Here is a 25,916-nt window from a genome sequence, read left to right as displayed (position 1 = left end):
GTTATTGTTCAGCAGCTGCTTGTAAAAAAGTCCCTGGTTTGTAGCATAGAATGTTTTCTTCTGACTTGTTTTCAATGACAATTATCGTTGTCTGGATAAACTACTAAAATATTGGAAAATGCACTGATGAAATATGCAAAGAGGAAAAATAAGAGGAGAAAAATACAGAAAATAATATTCAATAAAAGCACATACTTCAAAGCACCCAGAATTGAAAAATTCAGACCCACAGTTTGATGAATGTCTGTACAATATAGAGGAATTCATCTTATTCTTCCAAAACTGATGTGACAGCAATGCTATTCGAGGAGCTGGGATATAGTTCTAAGAGTTGCAGTTCTATAGATTGACAAATAAGATCTCCTCTCTTTCCTTTAAAATAAGTAAGCTGGGTTTTTTTCAATAATGCTGAAGAAAAAAAAATGTGTTTGAAACAGGCTCTTAGCTTACTTTCTATTTGCTTATTACTTTTTTTCTTAACCCTATCCTTTATGGTCAGTATATGACAATGTGACAGTAAATAGCTTACACTAAAGTTAGAAGTTTCTAGCAAACTGTCTACATATACTAATCCATAGGGAACACGATGGACTACTGAAGAGCTTTTCTTGGTTTCGAAATATATCAAATGAAGATCATGATCAGAAGATTTTTATTCTTAGCCTTTTAGTTCAGAAGAAATGCATTTAGATATTAGCAGATCTATTTGGTATTATTTAGGGAATTATAACTTCTCTACATTTCCAGAACACCATGCTCAATAGTACTCTAAAACAGTACTAATTTCTCTGCTGCATTGTCAAGTTATCCCATCTTAGTAACAAGAAACGCAGTATGAAGCTGGTGAAAAAAGCTGTATAATAGTTTGATTTCTGTATAATTGAGTTTCCCAAATCTGCCCTCAGATGCTAAAGCACAGCTCTGTCTAATTTGCAAGAGCAAGAGAGAGACACACATATCTGAACAAAAATCAGCACTTACTGTTTAATTCCTTCACAAATCTGTATAGTACATTAACGTCATTATTCTATTACTCCATTATTACTCTTTGCTGGGCCGGTGTTCCCTGATACAACCTTCCCCTAAAGGGTTTAGCTTTCCTGACATGAAAAGGAGTCCAGACTCAAGATGTAACTTTGATCTTTGTTTTATTTCTGTGTTTTGCAAAAGAAAATGCTATTGTGGCAGCAATACCAGCAGCAGAAGGGTGAACTGACTTTGATTTGCCTTCCAGCAGTAAAGCAAACCTGCTCCTTTGCTTATGTTATTAGCAGTGAAATTTACCATCGTTGTTTTTAATGCAGTTCAAGAATAGGTCCCCAGAGTGCTTTATGAATTCAAATCTAAGGTGGTCACTGCCCCAGAGAATTTTCATATAAAATCATTCAGATGGGAAATGGGAGAAGAGCCATCCATGAGCAGAGTCAAGGAATACTACAATAATTCAACTGTTTGGGACCTTGTGGAGAGGAGGCAGAGAGAGGGAAATCAAAGGGAGGGAATTAGCATAGCAAAAAGAAAGGGAGGGCTGCTGAGGAGGACATTTTCAGGGAGAACAAGTGAAAGGAAAAAGACAGATCGAAACTTGGATAATAGAGGGTGGAAGCCAACACCCATGAGAACAGGGCAGAGAGGAGCCCATCAGTGCTAGGGAACATCTGAAACTCCCTAAAGTCTGACTCCCGGTCTCACCAGCTGGGTTGTCTCACCAGTTATTCTGCATCTTCACGTAGGGACCTCCTAGACAGCAATGACCCTCTCCCACTGTCTGAGAACGTTCCTGACAGAGTCCATGCTTGGTTGCCCTCATCCACCAGTGGAGTTCCCATGAGGTCGCTTAACACCACTGCTGCAGTACAGTGCTGAGACTGTTGCAACAATATCAGAATACATAAAGCCATGGTAGCTGTGTTCCCCGTGTAAGAGAAACAACATTTTCTGGAGTTTTGTCATTCATGGCACATCCCCTAAGCCAACCCCCACAGAGTGGGTATTGAAAAAGGAGAAGACTCAACAAGATATGGAGCGTACCATGAGGATAAGGATGGTTAAATGTACCAGCAGGGCAAGCCTTTCAGAATTTAAGAGAATGAATCTGCAGTGAGAAAAAAAAAGATGATGTGCCTTCTCACTCATTGCAGATCTGCATTTGAAAAGCCCCATCATGTTGGAGCAAGCACATTTAATGATTTTTCTGCTAGGCATGAGGTACCCTAGGAAAGGAACATCCTCTGCAAAGCAAGCAAATTCAGCAGATCAGACTGCATCACTTATTAACATAAACAAATATGTTTCTAAAACCCCAACCATTTCCTCTATAGAATTATTGAGGAATTATTCTGAGAAGCCAAAAAAAATGGCCATTCCAAACCATACTTAAAGATTTCCCTCTGGTTAATGCACACAGCTTTATTTAAAGAATAAATCTTTCTGTGAAAGAATATGACTAGTAAGTCCTAAATCGTATATTACTATAATTTTTACATATTACTTAAATTAATGCAAATTAACTTGTCGGCCTCTGGTCACATATATTAGAAACTGAGGAAGTTGCAACTGCATGTAGCCAGCACCATCAGTACTAATCTGTCACTGGCAATGATAATATGGGAAGAAGTGTTTTTCTGTCAAACATCATCAGAATAAATAAACGTATTGGATAGCCACACTGTATCATAAATTTTTCACTGGTATCCACACTAATGATGTCTTAACAAGAATTCTGTTTTAAAACCATCTGTTGATAACAAAGTCTGATTCAAACTCTACTAGTGCCGGTGAAGATGACTTGTCCACCTATAATGGGAACTTTTGCCTTTAATGAGAGTGAGGTGAAGCCAATGCATGAACGGTACTGAAGAGTGCTGCTATCTCATCTCATGCTTCTTTGAGTCTTGACCTTCAGAGAACATCTCAAACAACAGCTCATTGAGTACTTTTGTTCAAAAAAAATAAAACTAAATCACATATTGGGAATTACATTCTTCCCATGTCAGCTAAGCAGGTAGAGTGCAACTAGGTATAGTCCACATGCTTCTAAAAGGCTCTTCTACCATCATACACAGCCTTGGTGTCAGTGTAGTGTTGTAACCAGATAAATGGCAAGACCACATGCATCAATTTTTCTACCAACTATCTCTGCTCTCAAATGCTTACTCAATTTACTTTATACAAACTGACTGACTGAGGCTGCAATAGAAGTCTTCTTCACACTCTTTTCACTCTTCTTTGGTGAATGAAGGTATCTCCTCCTCAAGCATCACCTGTCAGCTCTCTTTCTATTGCGCTTCATAGATGCTTAATTAGCTCATCTCAGATAGCCTGGCAGAATTCAGAAGTTACTGCCGAGCTCCTTCAACTGTGCTCCTCGAGGGACAGCCCTTGGAGGTGAAGATGGGGATGTTGCTATGGAGACAAAAGGAGTCAGCATTCCCTCATGTCCCACTCTCAGTGACATTTTGGTATCTCTATAGTAACAGAGGCATTTCTTGGTCTCTCTGCCCATCTGTGAGGTGAGAAAGCAGCCCTCAAGGACTGAGATGCAAAGAGTGGTTCAGGTGACTGTAGTTAGGTTGCACAGCCAGCCAAATAAATAGTGGGAACAAATTCCCTTGGCTCATAGCACAATATTTCTGTTACTGGACAGCACCCCGAAATAGGGAAGAGAAAGTGATAGTTGAGTTCCAATGAAAGAAGAGACAGAAGTTATGGTTTAGGAAAATGAGTTGCAAAATCAAGCTCTGTATATTAAAGACTTGCCTCTGTCCTTTCATGTTCTCTTACATTTAGTATTTTTACACCGTGAGTTTTTACAGTGACTGGTCCATGCTTAAGGAGCTGAATTGCGTTTACACCAGGCATTAAAAAAACCTAATTTCATCCATTTTTTTCTCATACTGTGAATTGTGATTCTTGAAAAGATTGTAATGGAGCTCAAAGGACCTTGAAAAATGCTTAAATCAGAGAAGTGCTAGCAGTTGTTATTATTGGAAGCTGTCGCCCAGGTAAAGAGGCTGAGTATTTGTAGCTGCAGCCAGGAATTACAGCTGGTTCTCACTCTCACTTTGAAAGGCTTAAGATGCTTCCTGCAATTACAGGTAATTATAAATTTCCTGTTGAATACAAATGGTAATACAAACCTTCCTGGTAATAGAGGGTTGCGTGGAGATAGTTGCACCCAAAGATGGAAATTTTGTGTTATCAATTAGCATATGTATTATTTCCATAATCTGGGTAATCACAGAGCAAGCTGAAGTCCTAAGGAATAGGCATGATATCTCCTGGGTCCTCCTTTAGTTTTGTGGTATAATCAGTGTGGGAACAGAGAATGATCTTACATTTACAGTGAGGATTTCTGATCCTTTCGCTGTCAGAACCACATACTGAGTTAAGGTTCTGCTACTGTTTTTTAGCTAACATTTCTGTGTCTCTCCTGCAGGAAGATCAAGAGGTCCAGGTCTCACTACCACCAGTATTAATGACATCAGCCCCTTATCTCCATTTACTTTCACTTCGCCTTCACAAACATCTGAGCAAAATTTGCCATATCAGATTTTTCTGTGTGATAAAAAGAGTTGGGACAGATAGCACTAAACTCTCAGAAAAAGGAAAAATTTCAAAAGATCCCAAATGAACCTCTGAGCAGCTGCTCTGTGTTTTCAAAAAGATGCTATGATTGCTCATAGAGTATGGAAATGAACAGGGCAGTAACAACAAGCTGCATATCACTCAGGTGTCAAGTGAAACAGTAAAGCAAATCACAGGGTCAGAGGGTGAGCTGAAACTCAGTACAGTACAATTAAAAAAGAAAATCAGGCAAAAAGACAGAAAAATCAGGCAAAAAGACATGCCGGGAAGCACACAGAAGTTTATATGCAAGGTCACTACTTTCTGTAGAGTTTGCCTCATTGGCTTTTACATTGTGAGCTGAGAGTGTGATCTACCTCCAAGAGGATTTGGGTTAGCAATGTTCCTATCAAACATTCATCAAAGGCTGTGTGAAATAGGGGCATTGCCTATGCTTCCTTGGATAAAGCGGGGAGCTCTCAGATTCAGTGAGGCAAATGGACAAGGGTGGGAGCTGCAACATGACTAGAATTAACAGGACCTCCCTGGTCACACACAGGGAATAGGAGAAGCAGAAACAGGGTGTTTTCTTTTTTACGTGAAAAAGCCACAAAACTGCCAGCATGATTGTTCAAGTGTTGTCAGCTGATTTATGGTCATCTAGCGGATAATAAAAACAAGCCCTGAAAGAAGAGAACGTTAAAAGGATTGAAGCTTCAGGCTCTGTTTCTATTCCCTGGCTGATAAAATTGCCAACTGACAAGCAGTAACCCACAGCAACCAGAAAAATTTATTGAAGATACAAGTTAATAATTACAGTGGTACGCTGTGCCTGTAGCTCTGGGATAGACTTGATGTGCTTTCTTGCTGTCCTTTTTGAGCTAGACTACAGAGATCCACATCCTGCAGTCATGTCCTTATTCAACCAAACAATGAATGAAGCAGATCTCCGACTCGAGATCAAGGGAGGGCTCTGGCTTGTCCTCCAGGAGCATCTGATTTCCACCTGAGACTGTGCAGGGAGTGAGTTGCATTTCTCCCTTTGAAGATTTCTGTCCCTCGTATGAATATTTTTCAGTTCAAGATGGACCACCTTATTTTCATCTAAGGTGTACTTCTTAATAACTTATAACTTTTTTGCTGCTATTAGTATAATCACGTCCCTAAATCTCTTTTCAGCTTCTTAGACTCTGAAACTCCTATTCTTCACCACTTGTTTCAAAAAAGAGGTATTTTTCAGTCTATCACTTAACTCGATTAACGTCTCATTTTTCTTTGACAGCACAATGTGTGTTATCATTATGATTTTTCATGATCTACTTAGGAACTCAAAGCAGGTTTTGGTTTTTTTTTTTTTTTTTCTCCTCTCATAAGTACTCCTCTTTGCAAAAGCCCAGATTCATTAGGCCTAAATTAGGAGCTTAGTCACTTCTAGAGAGTGATTCAGCCCACCTCACACCTAAACTGACCCTTCAAAGTACCTTGATCTATGGAGGGAACCTGAAGTGATCAGACTTATGGTGTAGGTGTATCAGTTATGTGTGTAGAGCTAAGTGGGAAGGACCATAGTCCTTTGCTTCTTGTGGCAAAATCTTAATTCTTTGCTCTTGTTCATAATGACAGTTAATTTACTTTGCCTTCAATTACAGTTAATTCCATTTGCCTTCTTTTTTTAAAATATACCCCAAATAGCACGCTGATCGACATGCAGTTTTGGAAATATAATATCAGCTGTTCAATCTGAAATCATGGTTTGTAATATCAGATCCGTGTTTAATTTCATGCATTTGCAGTAGCACAGAATTAGTAAAAGGGGAAAAATATCTAACATATAAGCAAGCGTGTACAGAACAAGTTTGCAAAGCTGGGGTGTTATCTGATGACCTCTGGCTTACGTAGATAAAACGCCCAGCTTTTGCTGTTAGTAAGAGTTCTTGTTTGACAGTATCTCAGTGTGTTTTGACAGATAAATAACTAAATATAAGGGAAGAACTTACTTCTTTCTGGGAGCTCTGTTGTAATTGTCATGAGCACACTCTTGCCCAGTGGTAAATGCTTTGACTTTTATTCTAACCCTGACCCCTCACTAGTGCATGAAAAACCCAGTGCTACTCCCTGTCTTCCTGCTGCTCTGATCTTTGTCATTTGATGTTAAAAATTACCTGCATTGCACCTGGGTTTTCTGTGCGCTAAGGAATCGGAATGGCAGAACAGGCTCATTCTGAAACCCGCAGTAAGGTGAGTCAGACTCCAGTCACTGCAGAGCACAACTGGTGGTGTTTGGAAGAGATGAACTGGGGGAGCGGGAGAGATGCAACTTACCTGCAGACCAGCACCACACAAATTGAACTCTCTTCAAGTTGTATTGATACAGTAAATATCTCCTTGCTTTTGGTTTACCGTTTCCTTTGAACCTTTCCCAGGCCTCACATAATTGATTTAAAATTGGTTTTGTTTGCACTCAGGAAAGCTTCCCTTTTCTTCCATTCTTCTTGTCCCACACCATCATTCTTTCACACTGCCAACCGACCTGTCAGCCCATCATTGATTTACTGAGAAATAAATTTGCATGTCCTGTACTCAGGATTGAAAGGAAGTAGGAATCCAGAGTTTCACGGAAGGATGAACAAAATACAAGGGAATATAAATTCCTCCCCTCCCCCCGTTAAAACCTTACAAATCAGGTCATGGTCTAAGATGCATTCTCCTTTCATGATAAAAAATCTCACTCCAAATATTTGGCCAACATGACCTACTAAAATAACACAATGGGAAAAAAAAAGCTCTACAGCAAATGGTTGAAGTCAAACCACCTTGAAGACAAGGTGCCAAAGAGTTTACGTTTTATTCTACAGTATGCTCATGATCTGACTTTTTCTGTTTCTCGCAGTGAGAAAAAAAATGGACAACTGTCCATTACTGAAAAACAAAATGACCCAGGAATGGAGAGTAGGAGCTAAGGTGCATCTGGGGTCCTCATTATTCCCTCACGCTGCTTTGGGAACGTGATCAGCTTGCTCCTGCTATTGCACAAGTAACTTCTGAATCAGTGATGCTGCACCTCTCTGGCTCCTCAACTCCATGTGCCAGATGCAGTTGCATCTGCTCTGTGGGCTGTTGAAGGAGGAGAGCAATCACAGCAGCTACACCGCGTGCTTACCTCCTTAGATGTTGGCCTGCACTAGCACATAGCCCAAAAATGGTGCTGGGAAAGAAATGCATTCGTATGCTGTGATGTTAGGGAAAAGAAGGGACGTGTGTCACCACAAGCACATTCACTGCTGACTAGCAAAAAGGTATGCACAGTGAAATCTCCAGATTTGCAGGTGGTACCAATCTCTTCTGAGTAGTAAGTTTTGTGCTTCTAGCAAGTCCAGAGGGACCTCACAAAAGTGAGCAAGTGAGTAAAAAGGTGGCAGATGGGCCTCACTATAGATTACTGTACTGTTTTTTTGCTGGGGTAGAGTTATTTTTTGTCATAGCAGCTGGTATGGGGCTATGTTTTGGATTTTGCTGTAAACAATGTTGATAACACAGGGATGTTTTAGTTACTGCTGAGCAGTGCTTACACAGAGTCAAGGCCTTTTCTGCTTCTCACACCACCCCACCAGTGAGTAAGCTAGAGGTATACAAAAAGCTAGGAGGAGACACAGCCAGGACAGCTGACCCCAACTCACCAAAGGGATATTCCATACCAGAGGACTTCATTCTCAGCAATAAAACCAGGAGGGAGGTTAGCAGGGGGGCCGTGCCTTGGGAAGTGTCTGGGCATCAGCCAGTTGGTGGTGAGCAATTGTTTTTATTTGCCTTACTTGTCTTTCTTGGGTATTATGTCTCTCTCTGCTATTTTTCTTTTAATTACAAATTATTGTTATTGTTGTTGTTGTTGTTATTATTATTATTATTATCATCATCTTATCGTATCTTACCTTAGCTTACCTTACCTTATTATATTTTAATATAATTATTAAACTGTTCTTATTTCAACCCACGAGTTTTCTCACTTTTACCCTTTCAATTCTCTTCCCCCATCCCACTGGGCGGGGGGGTGAGCAAGCAGCTATGTGGTGCTTAGTTTTTGGCTGGGGTTAAACCACAACAATTACTCTAAGATAAAGAAGTAGGAAAAAGTAATCAAAATGATGCCTGCATGATGCTGAGCTTTGAACTGGCAATGGCAGTTTAGGAAAAATTTTATGGGATCATCATTGGAAGGTCTCTGGAATCATGGAATCATTGTGCAGTGGTAGGAAGATGCCCAAAAAAGTGTTGGGCATCACCAGAAATGCTATTGAGAAGAAGCCTTGGTGTAATGACATTGTAAGTATTATGTGTACTTTTGGTCTCCCTACCACAGGTTGGACTAGCGATGATAGAACAGGTACATAGGATAGCAACCAAAATGATCAAAGCAATGGAGAATCAAATGTATGAGGAACAACTAAGAAGGCTGGGATGTTCGTTTTCAGAAGCAGATATTGCTGAGATTTACAACATCATGAAAGCAATTGATAAGGTGATCGATATACCAATTCTTGCAGTAGTAGAATGAGGGAGGACAGATTAAAGCTAGTAGGATGTCAAACACATAAAGAATTGTTTATAAAGTAGGTCAGGAACTTCTGGGGCCTGTTGCAACAGGAGACTTGGTGAGAGATGGCACCGACAGCTTCAAAAGGAATTAGAAAAATTCACGGTCTAATGCTTAAGGGAATAAATAAAGATCTACCCTTTTAACTTTTGTAACTCAATGACTGTGAATGCTGGGAGGAGTATGGAAGGTTTGGTCTGATGACAATGGGCAGGCTCTGGTACTCTCCTTAAACAGTATCACCTAATGCCATTTTCAGAGATAGCGTGCAGGGATAGCTGGAGTATCTATCAGGCCAGTTAAGGCATTCCTTATGCACCTAAAACTAGTTGAAGACATGTGCAAGCAGCTGTCCGTCCCTTGTGCACTCCCAACACCCACTGTCCCTCCATCTGTGGTCCTAGTTCACCTCCAAGAGGTGCCAACTTGTAAGCACAGTGGCTCAGATCCTTGCCTCAACCATGCGGTATCAGCATGCTGTGGGTAAAGCGTCTTAGAGTGTAAAAAGATGGGCAGGCATGCTCCCTGCGAGTAAACATGCAGTTTTAAATGTGTGTTAAGCTGATTTTTTTCCTTTGAAAATGTTGTTATGGCATTTTGCGAGGACAAACTGCACTTGGTATTTAGAGCCTTGAACAGTCCAGAGTCAAAGACATTTACAAAACTATTCACAAATGTGTGTTGAAACTCCAGCTACCACAGGCAAAGCAACCCCATCTCCCCTCTTCTCTGTGCAAAGTTGACTGCAGCTTCAGTTTGTTAAATACCTGGGAAGTGTGGTGGGTAGGTGACAGAAAACACAAAGCCTATGAGCATATACCACTTCTTTCTGCAAATTACCCCCTCCAAGACAGAGAGTGAGACATTAGAGTCCACCTTAATTAAAAAGCTAGCAGGCAGTCCAGATACCCTGTTTGGTACAACCAATCTCAAGGCAACATCTGTGTGTTTATAATCCTCCCGCCTTTTCCTCTCTAATGTATTTTGCCCCCTGTAATTTGCCTTAGATTACGTTGAATAAGCACGTTGGAAAAAATATCAATTCCCTTAAATTACATTTATTTCTTTTACTTGCTGTATTGCCTGTTTTATTACACTTGCAAGAATGGAAAGTACCTGATTAAAATGCAAGCCCCTGTGTAACTGTAGGAATTACCATCACAAACAACAGACAATGTAATAACATTGGATTTATACTTGGAACACTGGGAGAAAATAAAAACTATGTACTTACAGGAAATACTTCAAGTGTCAGCTCGACTAAATAGCCATATTTTCTTGTGAGAAGAGAGTCATTTGGCACTGGGTTAGTCAGGAACTCAAGCACTTAAAAGAGCACATCCAGGGATCCTAGACCATCCTGCATGGAGACAGCATAACCTTTCCCTCTGACTAAATATACTTCTGTCCACAGTCCATCTGGGACCATCATGGATATCCACATGGACCTTTGGATTTTCTGCTTTTGAACCCATCGTATGATATTTTGGTTTTTTTAATCATTTTTTTCCCCAACATTTTCTAGGTAATAGTGGCAATGGAGAATATCTGCAATAACAGATATTCTGTTTGTGGCTATTAATTTGTTGTTGTTTTAATAATATGTAGCCCTCCAACAGACAGAAGCTTTGTTGTACATAGCATGAGGTGAAAGGTATTGTTTGAGCTGAGATAAGATTACTGTATAAAAAGGGGAACAAACAAGGTAAAATTACAAATTACAAATTCCCTGGAAGTGCAAAATGCAGCGGCCCAGCTTCATGATTTGTAATTGCTTCTTTGTTTTTCCTGTTTGTGAAAAATAAATCCCTCGTGAATGGAGCCATTCTGGCAGAGAACTGTTCTTTTATACTGTAAAACATACAATACTATACAATTCCTCATGTTCATGTTTGTCTTTCACCAAAGACTTAAAGTTGCCCATTGAGATTAATCAGTACTATCCTCGCTCAAGTCCAGCTTTAGCACGGGTCATGTACCAAGCTTGAGTTTTTCTATTTGGTACTTCTCATACAATAGGCTTTAGAAGCTGGAAACATTTTTCACTCTGATTGAAATTTGCCATATTTTTATTTATTACATTGCACTATTGTGCACTCCTGAAGTAATCCCATAGGTCCCATTCCCTTTACAGAAACTATTTGTAGAGAAAAACCTAGTTTCCATAGTTAGGTGGGCACCGTCTCATTGTCAAAAACAGTGTTTAAATATTTCTCTTGTGAAGGAGCAACTTCTTCCTTTTCATATTTCCATCAATTTCAACTAGACCATGCCCATGAGGGAGTCTGACGTGATTAGTGGTACATTTTACCCCTTGTCTAGTAAGGCACTGTATATACTTCCACCACTGCATAAATAGATCATTATAAGATTATTAATACTAAATAAATTGAGTGAGTTTTCAACAAGGAAGAAGTAGAAACAGAACTGTTTAGGAGGCATTGTCATGCTGTAGGACTAATATCAAAAAGCAGAGAAAACTGGTGTTCACAGTTAAACTCAACGTTTCGGAGAGATTTTGTGATGAGACAGGGCTGTTTGGAGGCTTTTTGGCTCAAGAGTCAAGGAACAGGGTCAGACATGAGTTGTCAGGCAAGGTGGTAGGAAGCACAAGGAAAGAAGGTGATGAAAGCAATTAGATACTGTAAAAAAATATATTTTTCTGGAAAAACTAATTTTCCTTTAATGTTACTGCTGAAAACACGTCGTACATTCAAATGATGGCATGTAAAACATACAGTGAGATCAAAATAACTTCTTTCCAATCATGACGGTCTTCAACACTGTTTTGCTTTTGTCTATACGTGGTTTCAGTCTTGTATGTACTTGAGACTACCAGTAGTGTGTACATTTATTGTCATTTTGAGACTGCTTACAGTGAGTAGCATAATGCAGGTGGTTCTTGCAGAACCAGAGTTTAAAATCAGCTATATTTCTTCATGCTGCTCCAGGATGGAACAGGTTAGAGTCAGAGACAGAAGGCAATCCATGATTAAACCTGGCGCATAAAAATTCCCGTGAAAAGCTTCTCCATACCACCATTTGGTTTCTTATGGTAAGGTTTTGATTCTGTAATGTTAATACCAATACTGAAGCTTCTGCATATAAGGAAATTAGAGGACTTCTCTGCTTTTTCGGCTATACCTATTTGAAAAAAATATACCTGTATACTTGTGCAGCAGAAAGAACCACCACATGGATGCAGCTGCATTAGTATAAACCGCTTTGCACTTTTTGCATATTTCTGCAGTTTTTCTTTTTTTACCATGAAACCGCTTTCAACCACACTCGGTCAAGTCACTGATAAGAATGAATAACATGGAGAAAAGCTGATCTGTAGCATCTCTTGTACAGCTGCCCTAGATGACATAAACTTAATTCAGAAAGATCCAGGCCAACATTTAGTCCAATAAACATGTCTTTTCCATTTGCATGTATACATATATGCGTATGTTTGTCTGTCTGTGGAAAATCTGATTTAGTCTGTAACTTTCAGTATGTCCATGTATTTTAGCAGAATCCAGTGCACTTCCCTACTTTGAATACAAAACAAGTGACTTGTTAAACAATAACCTGATTTTATGGGAGGTGTTGACTGAGGATAAAGAATTTTAAAGGTAATACAAAGTCAAATTAGATCATCAGCTACTCATATCCTGGTAGCTAACTATCAAATGCTGAAATTCTAATTAAATTCTTTGTGGTTACAGTATACTTATCAGCCAGTCTAATACGATTTGCTTCAATGTTTTCTTCAATAATTTAAATCAGCTTTTGTAGATGTGTTATGGACATTTCTGGAGTGCTAATATTCACTGTGTCTTAATAAAATAATTCAACAAAATATCAGTGGAACTCCTGCAAAAGATTTGGTTCCCAAAAGAAAGTCGAAATATTAAACAAATTACCCACCTGCTAACTTATTTATCTTGAAACACAACTACAAACAGAAAAACAAGTGGGCAGTACTTGTAAGCTCTTTAATGGACTGTTTCTTGTCTTAATTTTTTTAACTTAATGAACAGTTTAGAAGAAAACATTGACTCATCTCTGATAACATTTGCAGAGGACACCAACATGAGGGAAGTACTAAACAATGAAAAAGCCAGCTGGCTGATCAGGTGTGATTACAAACCGTATTCACAGGACTAAAATTAATGCTGAGCATGACTTTTTGATAGTGGTTTAGAAATATTAACATTTTTAATTTCTAAAGAATGGTTACTGGAAGTGCGAATCCCATTAGAAGTTGCATAAATGTAGGTTACCCAAACTTGCTTTTCTTGGGCACCTTTTGGAGTTCTTTAAAACTATTCAGTAGACTACAGAGGACCACAAGCAGTGCTGTAGATCTAGATACTTATATGAACAGATTTTCCCTACAGATCCAGCTGTCCCAGAGGTCCCTAAATATAAAAGAGATTGTCAGGCACCAGAGCAGAACAAACACAGCAGGAAAAAAAAGAGCTTGTAGTGTGAACCGCAATTAAATAAATTCGTAGTAGAGAGAGAATGGATTTCATGTGGAAGTGTAAAAAATCCCCTGTAGTTCCTGGAGAGGACAAAAAAATAACTCTTTGATGAGCATCATTAAATGTTGTGGTTCTATAATCAAAATTGCCCTAGTCTCCAAGAGGCTTTCCTGCAAGCAACACTGGAATAACTATTTCTTCAAATGTTTGGTATGGACTATACCTCCATTTTCTGAACGAGGTTTTCTCTGTCAGAATGAATTGAATAAAAATGTTTTGACTGTGATATTGCTGCACTATAATTCTTTCATCTAGGCAACAGGAAAATTTAAAAGCTCTTAATTTTGAACAATCACACCTGAAAAGAGCAGTTTAGATCATTGGCTGGAATAAATTGATGTAGCCATATGAAGTCGAGGAGGCCAAGCCTACTTATATAAGAATAAGATTTGTCTCTACACCTAAACATCCGAGAAGTTCAGATTATGCCCACGAATTCAGCAAACTCCTATTCAGATGCAAATTTCCCGTGGGAAGAGGGAGAACAGTAGGAGAGAGGCACTTCACTCTCATCTCCGCTCCCATCCCCACACGTTAGCAGAGCAAGGCATGCGGCTCCCCAGCCGAATCGCAGCCCTGCAGCCAGCTCTGGCATTAAGTCAGAAAATAGGGAAACACAGTGACTTCCGTCTGTCGTCTTGGCTCCTGAAGTCTTGGGGCACCGACTCCTTTAACAGGCACACCCCAATGTTTGTAGCCTCCCTGAATTGTGGAAAGGAGGCTCATTTTCTACGTGTCTGGTGGTGGGACCCTCCAAATGTTTAAAAATCTGTAAGTCTTGTGCAAGGGAAGGCAGGATGACCTCATCTCTTGTCTGCCCCGTGTCACCACCCCACCGCAGAAGGGATGCAAAGGGCTGGCCACCAGGCAGGTGGGTACCAGCAAGGCACTGTGAACTGCAGACTGGCAAGTTCACAACACAGCAATAGGGAACAGAGAGCAAAGCTGAGGATAGCTTGGAGCTGGGAGTAGCAAGGGCCGGTTTAGGACATAGAGAGGGGATGTGGAAGTGTAGAAAGCATTGGGCCATCGGGTTATTAAGGATTGGGCACCTTTATAGCAAAGAAAGGCTGGTTTTACAGCAGTGAGAAGGATTTAGCACCTAAGTGTTTAGGAGACCAGGCTTTATTACTTCTCCTCCTCATGGAGTCAGGAACTTGTTCTACAACAGGCACAGATTTCTTATATCTCTTCTCTGGTGGAGGAGTGGCAGGAACCAAGTATTTCTTGCAGTTGTTTATCTTTCTTCGAGGAAAACAAGTAATTCCTTCAAGTTTATCCTCTGCCAGATTAATTTGGCAGGCTAGGCTGGTGGCCCTGTACCAGGAGCAGATGCAAGATTGTATGGGGTAGAATGAAATTATAAGCATTACATAGAGAGGGGAAGATCTACATTTGGAGTGACCCGAATGAATACTGTTTTCTTTTATTGCCTTGTGACATGAAGAATACCACGTGTGAGGATTATGCAGCAAGCGATTCCTTTAAGAAAATAAAATAATTCCATTTGATAATGTCCTCTTCTTCCTCAGTATTTAGTTTTTCATCACAGTTAGTTCTTAGTAGCTTGGAGTGTTTATCTTTATACTGAGGCTGGATCTCAAATAAAGGGATTAGAAGTCCTCAGTTATGTGAAGCTTTGCATTGTCAGGAGAAGCACAAAGGATGAAACAAACCGTGCAGCTGAGTCACCAGGCAGAGCGAAAGCAGTCTCCTTCCTTCGGCACGTGGGTGCTCACTGATTCGCACCAAGGAGCGTGCTCCACACAGCACCTAAAGCTGCTGCACACCACAGACACTGATAGACACAGCTCCATGCCATTGCTTTGGCGTTAGGTAAATACGCATACACTTGAAAGATGTGAAAAATAAAGGACAAGCCCAGCATTCCTAATCTTTCAGTACCATCTGCCAAGTCAACAACTTATTAGGCTTGATTTAAAAATACTGATTTTGCTCAGGAACTCTGTAAGCAGCAATCTCAGAGATGGCTGATTTTACATAGATTTGGGTGTGGAAGATAAAGTTAGGTGGTTCCCTGTCTAACGGGGGCTGAAAACATCAGCAGTCTTCTCCTCAGCATAAGCATTGGTATGCTTTCCTCCACCCAGAGGCTAATTTTTACAAAACTTGTAGGAACTTAATACCCTTGAGATCTCTTGTCCTCTACAGTTGATATTGACCAGCAAATTAAAAAGCTATTGGCAGGTCCCAGAGGCAGATGGATGCATAGACTCATTCACCAGTGTAATATCACTGAAGCTTCATTTCCTTATGGCTTTGACAAAATTGGATCCCGAAGCTAAAGCACTGCCCGGTGCTTGTCACCATGCAGAAACCATGCTAAACAGCATACGGCGTGGTATTCATTTTATTAATGTGCTGGCAGGAGCGGAGAGAGTTTCAGAACAATGTGCCCAAGGTCAGTAAAAACAGAACCACATCCGATTCATGCCGAAAAGCAACAGTCAGCAGCCTCCTCTGTGGAAACACTATTTCAAGGCACCACAGCCAAAATCCTTAGCACTGGCTGTGTCTAGCTTGCCCCTCATTCGCCTAATGGCTTGCGCAAAAAGCACCCCTTTGGCTCAGCTAGCAGGAGAGTTTAGAAAGGCAAAGACGGGCAAAAGGTCCTTGTTGCATCTGCTTCTCTCTGTCCCTACTAATACAAATGTCAGGCAGGTCCTTGGAGGAGCAACGGTCTCCTCTGAGCTCACCCAGCTGGGAAAAGAGGAAGAAGTCTATCTCCAAAAATGCATTAACAGTGGTTGAACTTCCCAACTTAGCTTTCGGTGACATATCAGTATCTTTGCTATTGTTTGCTTTGAGTTACAGGCCACCTTAAGGTCTCCATTTATTTTTTTTAGTGATCTGAGGACGTTATTCTGCAGCTAGTAAAATAATTTATAGAGAGACAACTCCTTTCTCTGAAGCAGTAGAAAAGTGTAGTTTGAATTTTACTTACTTTTCCACCATCCAGTCTCCTCCCAGGCTTGCGACATAAAGCACCTCCCCTTACCCTGTGGTCACAAGACTGTGATCTAGAAATAGCTAAACAGTAACAGTAAAACAAACACACTGGGAAGAAGCCAATGATTGTTAGGACAAGAAAGCTCCTAACAAGGTGTCATCAAATTGCATTTCAACTCTATTTGGTAACAAATTGTGGAGACAACGTCGCCACAAAATAACTCTTCAACTGTTCAGGAAAGGAAGGATGCAAATTTACATTGAGGTGAGCCCTCCAACTCTAGTCCAGGCTGCTCTACAAATGGAAATGCTAGCTTTGTATTTGTAATTTTGCATTATACAGGTCCGAAGAAACACTAGTTACAGCCAGGCAGGGCACGATGCCTGTGTGCAATTTGTGTACACTAGGTATCACAGCACTATGTCATTTTGACCAACAGTGGCGGATGACAAACACTGGTAATCTCCCATGTTTAAAATGAACTATTAGAAATCAGTATTTTCATTTCAAAAGTAAGAAAATGTATATAAAAATCAGGTATTTAAAAATAATATCTGAAAACCATTAAACTGGAAAAAAATAAACTCAAATTTAGGGGCAAGAATGAAAACTATAAAAATAACAGCTATACTGTAATTGAATTGTAGTTCCTAAAAAGTGCTAACAGGAAACATTCTCTGTAGGTCTGAATTTGAAACTGAATTGAAAACAAATTTTACCTCTTGTGTTGTGGCAAAGTAAAAAATGCTGTTTCAAAGTATAAAATGCTTTAAAGTCTAAAAGCTGAAACTACCAAATATAAAATGTCAAGTAAGTTTATGTTGCGGTGAAACAGAGAAATAGTTCATATTTACACTTTTCAACACTGAAAGTGAAAAACTTGAAGAAAGTTTTAGGTGGCCAAACAGTCCTGCAAACTTTACCCGATACCAAGTCCCAATACACGTTGTGTTCTGGTCCTCCTCGTAGGTAGGCTGGTTTGTCGGGTGAAATCCCACTTGTGTCAGTACCATTTGCACACACAGAGATTAGTTTCATTATGGGAAAAATACCAGTATTAGGGTGGTTCGTATTATTTCAAGAAAGTAGATATATAAAATTAGCTGGAAGCAAAATGGAAAGCAATGCTCCCCCAGAGCACAGGTCTAGTGCAGGAGGTTGGGCTGACAGCCCATCCGTAGTCAGTCGTCTGGTACTTTCCCATCACAAGACTTTGTTTTCAGCTGCCAAAAGTAACAATTTAAGATAAATGTGCATTTTATTTCTCCACCCCAATTTCTCCACCCACGTGCCCTTTGTGGGGTGAGTTAAAGCAGCAGAAGGAGAGATGCACAGGTGAAGTAACCTCAAGGAGGGGGAGCCACCGGGACCCGTGTGCAGAAGAGGCAAACCTGGACCTCCTGCACACTCAGCTCCTGCCTTAACTACCAGGTATTTGGGCAAGGGGAGACCAACACGACCACTGGGGGCCAAGGAATGAGCAAGTGAGCTGCTTTGGTCCTTGCAGACTCCAGTTGATCTCAGGCAGGCCCAGGAGCAGCATTGCAGTGGCCCAGGGTATGTTACCATTGAATACCTTCCAAAAGTTTGCCACTTCATGGACAAAAAGTGCAATACCTATGTTATTTTTCAGCTCCAATTCTTAGTGTTAACCAACTTGCTTGTGTGCCAGCCTTGTACTAGACCTGGGGCTAAATTCACCTCTTCGTAATTTTGAGCTTGGCAAGGGCAGGCGTTGGAAGAGACCACAGACCATTTTACATTTATTTCCAGCAGTTTCCCTGCTGGCATTTGTTGCCATTAATCACTTTATAGTTGATTTCAACTCCTATCAACTTAAACCTTCAAAATAGACTTAAAACACCTCACCAAAAAAAGTCCTCCAGAAAGATGCACTCATGCGTTGAGAGTGCCTGAACATGACCGACGGCTCAGCAACAAACACATTAGTATTACTGTACCACAGGAATGAAACCTACCGATGCACGGAATCACCCATGCAGCTCCCCAGCGCACACACACACCTGGAATAAAAGTGCACTCAGAAATTAGAAATTGCCTAAGCAACCTTAATTTGCTCTGTATGCATCTGCTTCATTTCATTATCTTCCCTTCTGTGGCCATAGGAATTTTTTCCCTTTGAAGGCGAGAGACGGGGATAGAATCCAGTGTGCAGGCAGCTTTCTGGCATTGTGGCTTGTCCTCTTTGCCCAGAGGGTGGCCTTGTGCTTGGCCTATTACAAGTGATTAAAATACTGTTTGCATTGAGAATTATAATAATTCCCATAATACAGTAAGTTCCTGTGACATTTTCTTAAGTATTCATCTTTATAGTGTCTGACTGCCTTATGAGCACTAGATAACTAAACCCTTACCGTACCACTCTGAGGTGAAGTATATTAATTCCACAGGTAGGGAGCTGATAAAAAGGTATTGAATACAACAATTTTGTGCAACGTTGGGAGCTCAGTTTACAGGAGCTGTAACCCTAGAGGAGACATATTGATTGTATTTTCTCCTTAAGATCGCAAAAGGTGCTTTTAAAATTTAATTTACATTGGTATACATAGATTGGACTATCTCTTTTACAGACCAAACTCACAAGAAGGTCTGATTTGGATCAGTATATGCTTCTTCTGACCCACTTTTCTCATCCCCAACAGAGACAAGCTCAGGCATAGGCTCAACTCCTCGCAGGGGGTGATGCACTATAAAATGAAAGTCATTGTATCCAGTACTATTTCCAGAAGCAATTTTTTTACTATCAACTTCAGCATAAGCAGGAAAATTATTTATTTTATTTTATTTAAGGAAACAAAAATGTAACACTTTTTTTGTTAGTTACACAGAAAGGGAATATGCTTTTTAAGGGCTGTGCAAGTAGGATGATGACGATAAACAAAGCAAAAATAGCCAACCAAAAAATAGCCGAAGCAATAAGGATGGATTCCAGGATTTCATCTTGCCTCGTAAAATAAGAACAGGTTACAAATGTTTTAGAGTCATGTTGGGTCTTTTCTGATTCTACAGGAGAATGGAGTCTGGAAAAAGCAGCCTTAAATTTAAACCGCCAAAGCAAAATATTTTTATTTCCCTTGCTAGACTTATATATAACTTATATATAGCTTACGTATAACTCTATATGCAAATCAGCCAGAACATTAAATGGCAGTAAATTTCAAATATTAAGTCTTAGAGAGGCTTGTGGTTCACAAAGCTCTGGGGAAAAAAAGTACTAAAAAGCTCTAAATCCAGTTTCAGCACCAGAATACAGAGAACAATGTAGGACCCCATTAATATATAGATTGTCCATTATAATATATGCCTTGAAGTGTGTCACACACAGAAATAGCTCCCTTTCATACCCATTACAAATATCTGTGAAAAGCAGCGTTTCACATCTTTTTCTGGATTCCTTTGTAGCTCATTGAAGGATCATTTACTGGTCCAGTTCTTTGAGTTAAGCTACATTAGAAGTAACCCTTAATTTGGGGTACTCAAAACGTGGCAGTTGATTTCAAAAAGTTTTAAACCTTTTAGGAACCCTTCAGCATGTCTCATGATTAGATTCTGAAAAAGGTTACCTACATTCACTAGCCATGTTAGAAAAGAGAGTAATTTTATTTTAGAACTTTTACGCTGTGGGTTTCTCTTTTCTTGCTACCAGCATTTTGCAAAGAATCATCTTGAGCCATAGAACTGCTGAACCCAAGCAGTGTGACACCAACGGTCCTACACTTGACTTTTTTCCTGATGCTGAATTTTGCACATACAGTATTTTGGCACTGAATTTTGTTTAGCGAAGCAAAAATAAATTTCAAGTCACCATGTTTTATCAAAACCATATGGCTTAACTCAAAGTCCTCCAGCTTGGCAGGATTTACTTGTGGAAGCAAACGTGACACGAATAGCTGAATTCCCTCTGCAGTTTAAACGTGTTCTTGGAGATGCCCCTGACTGATACTGAAAACAAACTGTATTTGATTTAAAGTGATAATTACTTGATTTAATTCTGGTTCATATTATAGAAATGAAGTTAGATATAAATAGCACAAAAAAGCAAAAACTAAATTGAGATTGATATGGCCTAAAAGAGAGACGTCAAATATGTGGGTTAAACTGTAGGATTTGGTGGAACCTCTCCAGTGCCTCTGTAGAAAATCTGTTTAGACTAATGCTGCCTCAGGACTAGCGTTTGAGACTTCTTATGAATTATGAGGGACAAGATGCTTTTTACAATCTTTCCTTAAGTAACTGAAGAAAAATAATAGTGAAAAGAAAAAAGGACAATCCCATTTTTGGAGACATCACAAATACAAATTCAGGCAAGATACCCCTTCTACTGACAGTGAAATAAATCAGGATACTAAAAACTCTGGATATATCAACTTCAGACTGGCAGGAGAGAAAAAACTGGGCTAATTAAAGTTTACCTTCATTTGCTAATCTCTACTGTTATCAGAATTTATGCACAGGGGCAGTTACATTATCTACTGGTGGTGCTCAAAGGTGGAAGGAGCAGGGTTTGGTTTGCTGCTGCCTGTTGTGTTTCAAAGACAATATGCTCACATTGCCTGTGAAGTGGCAGCAAAGTTCGTACCAGTTGCCTGTCTCCTGGGTGCACAGTTCTCATGTGAAGAGAGCTGACTGCTGGAACACCTCGCGCCATGCAGCGAGTTAGACTTGGAGGTGGCCTTCTCCCACCTACATTCAGCCCTGGTTCCACCAGGAGGGAAACCACGTCCAGCACATGAATGCTCAGGTGCATGCTGCCAGACTCTGAGTACAGATGCACACCAAATTTGCACCAAAAAGAACTTCTCTAGAGCTCTAAATTGCTAAGGTAGGCACGTCCATGGGACCCTATTCCCTGCTCACACACACAACCCTAATGAAATCCTCAGTGTGAACTACATATCGTGGTAATTAACCGTTTTTTTTTCCTTCTATATTGATTGCCGCCAGCAGGGTCTTGTACTTTGGACATTAACGTTCTTTTATTTAATTTTTTTAAACCATAGCAAAAGCTATCCCCTCATGGGACTGATCACGTAACAGTTGCAGCAGAATGCAGGTTTATACAGACATATTTCTATTTTGATATTTAGCGTTGCACTGTAAAGTTGGAACAACCCCAGTCACATCAATGGAGTAGCTCTGGTTATACGTATTTAAAACCAAGATTAAAGTTAATTATCAGTAACCGTACACCAACAAATGTATCCTCCTCCAAAACGCTTTGCCAAGCAACCATGCTCAGTTCCTCTGCATCAACTAACTGCTAAATCCATTGCACTAGGGATGGCTGAGGCAACTTACATTTTGAGTAGCATTTGGAGTAGGTCGCAATGGCAGTCAGAAATCATCTTTGCATGCTCTTCGCATTTTGTTAGCCAAAGATCATCTTGCTCCTTCCTCCCCATTTCCAGCTAAAACTGAGCTCGAAAAGTCATTGACATACATGGTTGAAGCTATGACTTCAGGCTGTGTGAAGCTGGGAAAAGATTGGAGAGGTGTTGTTGCGTGAAAAGGGGCAGAGCGGTTTTGGCAGAAGATAAACCCCCTTGCGTTCTAACACTCCTCACCGAGGTGGGAGGCTAGGTGCGGCTAGGTTTAAATTCTGAGTGATGCCCAATTCAGCACTATCAGTCCAATCGCGTTTAATATGTATTAAACTATTACGATTTGGATACACTAATAGTGGACTGCACCTTCAGTCTAGTCGTGCTCATGAACTAGCACGGCCACTCTCGAGTCTTTGGTCGCGTTCAGTGAGAAACCAAAACGACTAGCTACTTAAAAAAGTGCAGTTTATTTAAACAACAGATATACAGGTTCTTAGGATTGCCGGTGATAAATACACTGTCTGCAAAGCACGTGCAAATGAAAGTATTGTTACATATACAAAACGTGCGACAAAGTTATAAACGATACAGCCTGGCTCTAAATGTAGAAAAGAGAGTCTCTAGAGAAATTTCTAAGTTTCCCGAGGAAGCACTCGGTATAATCTAAGTCTTACCCAAAGGCGTCCCTATGGGGGGGAAGAGAGACTCAGCCCGTCGACTGATCCCAGAAGTCAGTGATGTAATTCTTTATGATGGTGTCTTCCCTGGGTATCCCCCCTCCCTCGGGCTATTTTTATACTATTTGTTATCTTCAAGGTGGAGTTTGAGTGACTTTAGTCATACATACTTTTATCATGTTTGGTGTAAATTTTTCTTGCTTCACAATTAAAGGTATAGTTTACGAGAAATTCAGGGCGCAGACTCAAGAAGGAGTGGTCGCACCTTGGAGGCGGGTAGCCTTCGGGATGGAGGTGTGTTTTGGTATTATAATGACATTATAATGAGCAAAGTTCGCACAAAGGACAGCATTTCATCAAAATTTGACAAAATGTTGGCTCTGAGCATCGAGCGGGCAGCTAATTGGCAGCTTATCTGTTTCATGGTATCGTCCCATTCCCATATCAGCTATACATCATAAGGTAAAGCGGCGGAATAATTGCATCCCGTCCCGTACCTCATGTAGCTTATCAGGTAACCACAGATGTTGTGTCATTCATGCCAGCTGCGGCTATTTTCTACCTCAGAAGCCTCTTGATTTTATACTTTTCCTTAATGTGTGAACAATGCTGTACTTTTGTATTTTTTAGCCAATTTAGTATTTATTCCACAGGTGTTTCATAAAATGTTCTTAGGAAAACCAAAATGTTATGGTATTCCTCCCCCGACACTTAGTATAGTATAAAGTAGACACACCATGCCCATTGCTTCTGTGAAATTCAAACTTATTAATGATATTTTGCCTCACTTCAAACCCAGAGTCATCTTTCCCAAAGAAAAGGACCTTGAATGGTAAGAATAAGATTAAAATATTAGTGAGACAGAAAAACAATTTCTTTAGGAAAAACATTTCTTACAGATAAAAAACTTCAAGAGAATTCACATAAAAACAATGAATATGGTGTCTTCCTAATGACTCAGATGTCTATTTTTCTCAGCTGTTAAGTGCATTTGGTAGTCATTGACTTTCCGATTGGAATTACTATTTTTCTTCTTAACTAATTACTTTGAAGTCACTTAAAATCCGTGTCACGACAACAGAATCTTTCAGTTATATATAACCTAGATATGTTGATGCCTTAGTCTGCATCATGCTAATTAGCACGGATAATGTATGGGAAAAATCAGTTATGTACATGCTATATACTAAAGATCTCTGTTAAAAACCAGACAGATAGAAAGACATGCCTGTCATGGCCTTGCTTTGGATGCTTAGATTATGTCTAGATCTGACTGCGCTGCCATTCACCTGGTTGTTGAAAATGTTTGTAGTAACAAGAAGAAGAACACCACCACTGCAGTGCTTTGGCATTAAGGTTGCCCAAATTCATTTCCTGCCCTACTGCAAGTCTTGGTGGTTATGTCTATATTGATGTTACAGGCTGTACTTGAGCCAGGTTTAAAAGACAGCAATTAGAGCTAGTTGCATCCATTTAGCTTGTGGCAGCAAGCTTGGGTTATATCTGTCTTTTCTTGGTGCAGAGTCTCTTGGCTCTCTCTCAAGCAGCGCCAGAGTACGAGGCGACTTGTAGGTGATAAGGGACCACTTCATCATTTCTCTTCCTGCCAACATCTCTCCTGCACACAAATAACAACTATCCTTCATTTCAGGTGAAGCAAGCAATTGGTATCTACCTCTGAGAACGGCTTTACTTGAGGCCTGAAGAACTCCTCACGTGCCTGAATGCTGGTGTATTTTTCCAACTGTATCATTTGGTCTAATAAAAGATATGACTTCTTCTTGTCTTGTTTATATCCCTTGATTGTAACAGTGACAGTAGTGCTACGACTGTAATAAAAATTAGTCAGTGGAAAAGATCCTAAGCATGGAAACAGTAACAATAAACAGCCTTAAGAGAACATTCTCCCTCTATTTTATGAAGGCCACATTTCATCAGTTTTTCAAATATAAGCATTTCAGCCAGTTTTAGATTCATACCAGTCATCTACAAACAGAACCTACATACAACAGGGACACAACCCTTAGCTTGGCAGAGAGGAGCCATCAGCTGTATTGTACAGCTTCTCACAGCTCTCGCTTTGTTGCTCAGTCCTGCACAATCTGTGTTCTACCTTTTGCTGTTACCCTTCTCCTAGACAACCTGTACAATATTTCTTGTTATGGTCACTTCATCTCATGTCTGAGTTCATTACAGCCTTTGTCTCAAATTGGTTTCAGGATTAGAGCATTAGTTGGTATAAGTTTGGAGTTGCTCTTCTAAGCTTCTGCGTATCTTCATTATGTCCCACCGTCAGAAGACTTTGACAATCTTTAATAAACCCTTAAAAAAATCTTTAATTAAATCCCAAGATTTATTTTCTTTACAAGCTATTCTTCCTTTTTTACATGTTCCCTCATACAATCCCAGCTGCTTTTGTTTTTTTTTTTATGATACACTTCCAATACAGGCAATTCCTTCACAAGGACAAAAAAAAAAATAATCAAAGAATAAATCATTAAGTATTTTATTATTCCATACTCCTTCTTCCAGCTCCTTCAAAACCTGCATTGAGTTTATTGCATAAATGGTCAAGTTTTCAATCATATCTATTTTCCACAGCATTCTAGAACACTACATTTAAAATATATCTCTTAAGGCAACACGAAAGGATTGTACATCAACAGCAGTATCGTGATTGCCAATCTGCAGCATATAGCTGGGGTCTAGGAACTATTAACCTTTATTATCCTTCTTTGCAAACAGCCACCTTCAGGTCTCCCTATTACTATTTGATGTAAAACTTCGTTGGAATAATTTCCACACTTTTGTTTGTGACATTCACCCCTGTTTAGCAGTATGAGATCTTGGTGCTGAAGTTCTGAAGAATCTAGATTTTTCTTTGAATTTGAGGAATAGGAGTGAAGTATTTGTTTTATTGGTTTAATTAATCCTTTGCTTATCTCTGACTTCCTATTGCTTCAGATGAATCAGCACATTTTTAGTTCCTTTTCTTAACTGATTGTCACTCAAACACTGCCACCCTCTCCATCAAAAATATTAGCATTTGAAATTTTTCAGCTCAGAAACTGGGAAAGTCACATGTACAATGGAGGACAGGGCAGTGGTCAAAGAATAGGTTAAAATCCTGAAGGCTGTTTCTCGGGAAAGGGGAAAATCCTGAAAGTAGTTAAGAGTAAAAAAAAGACTTTCTAAAGGGCCTCTTGATGCAAGTAAAAGGAACCGAGAGTTAGC

Source organism: Chroicocephalus ridibundus, chromosome 5, assembly GCF_963924245.1.
Source record: "Chroicocephalus ridibundus chromosome 5, bChrRid1.1, whole genome shotgun sequence".
Taxonomy (NCBI): domain Eukaryota; kingdom Metazoa; phylum Chordata; class Aves; order Charadriiformes; family Laridae; genus Chroicocephalus; species Chroicocephalus ridibundus.
Note: the sequence above shows the minus strand (reverse complement) of the source record.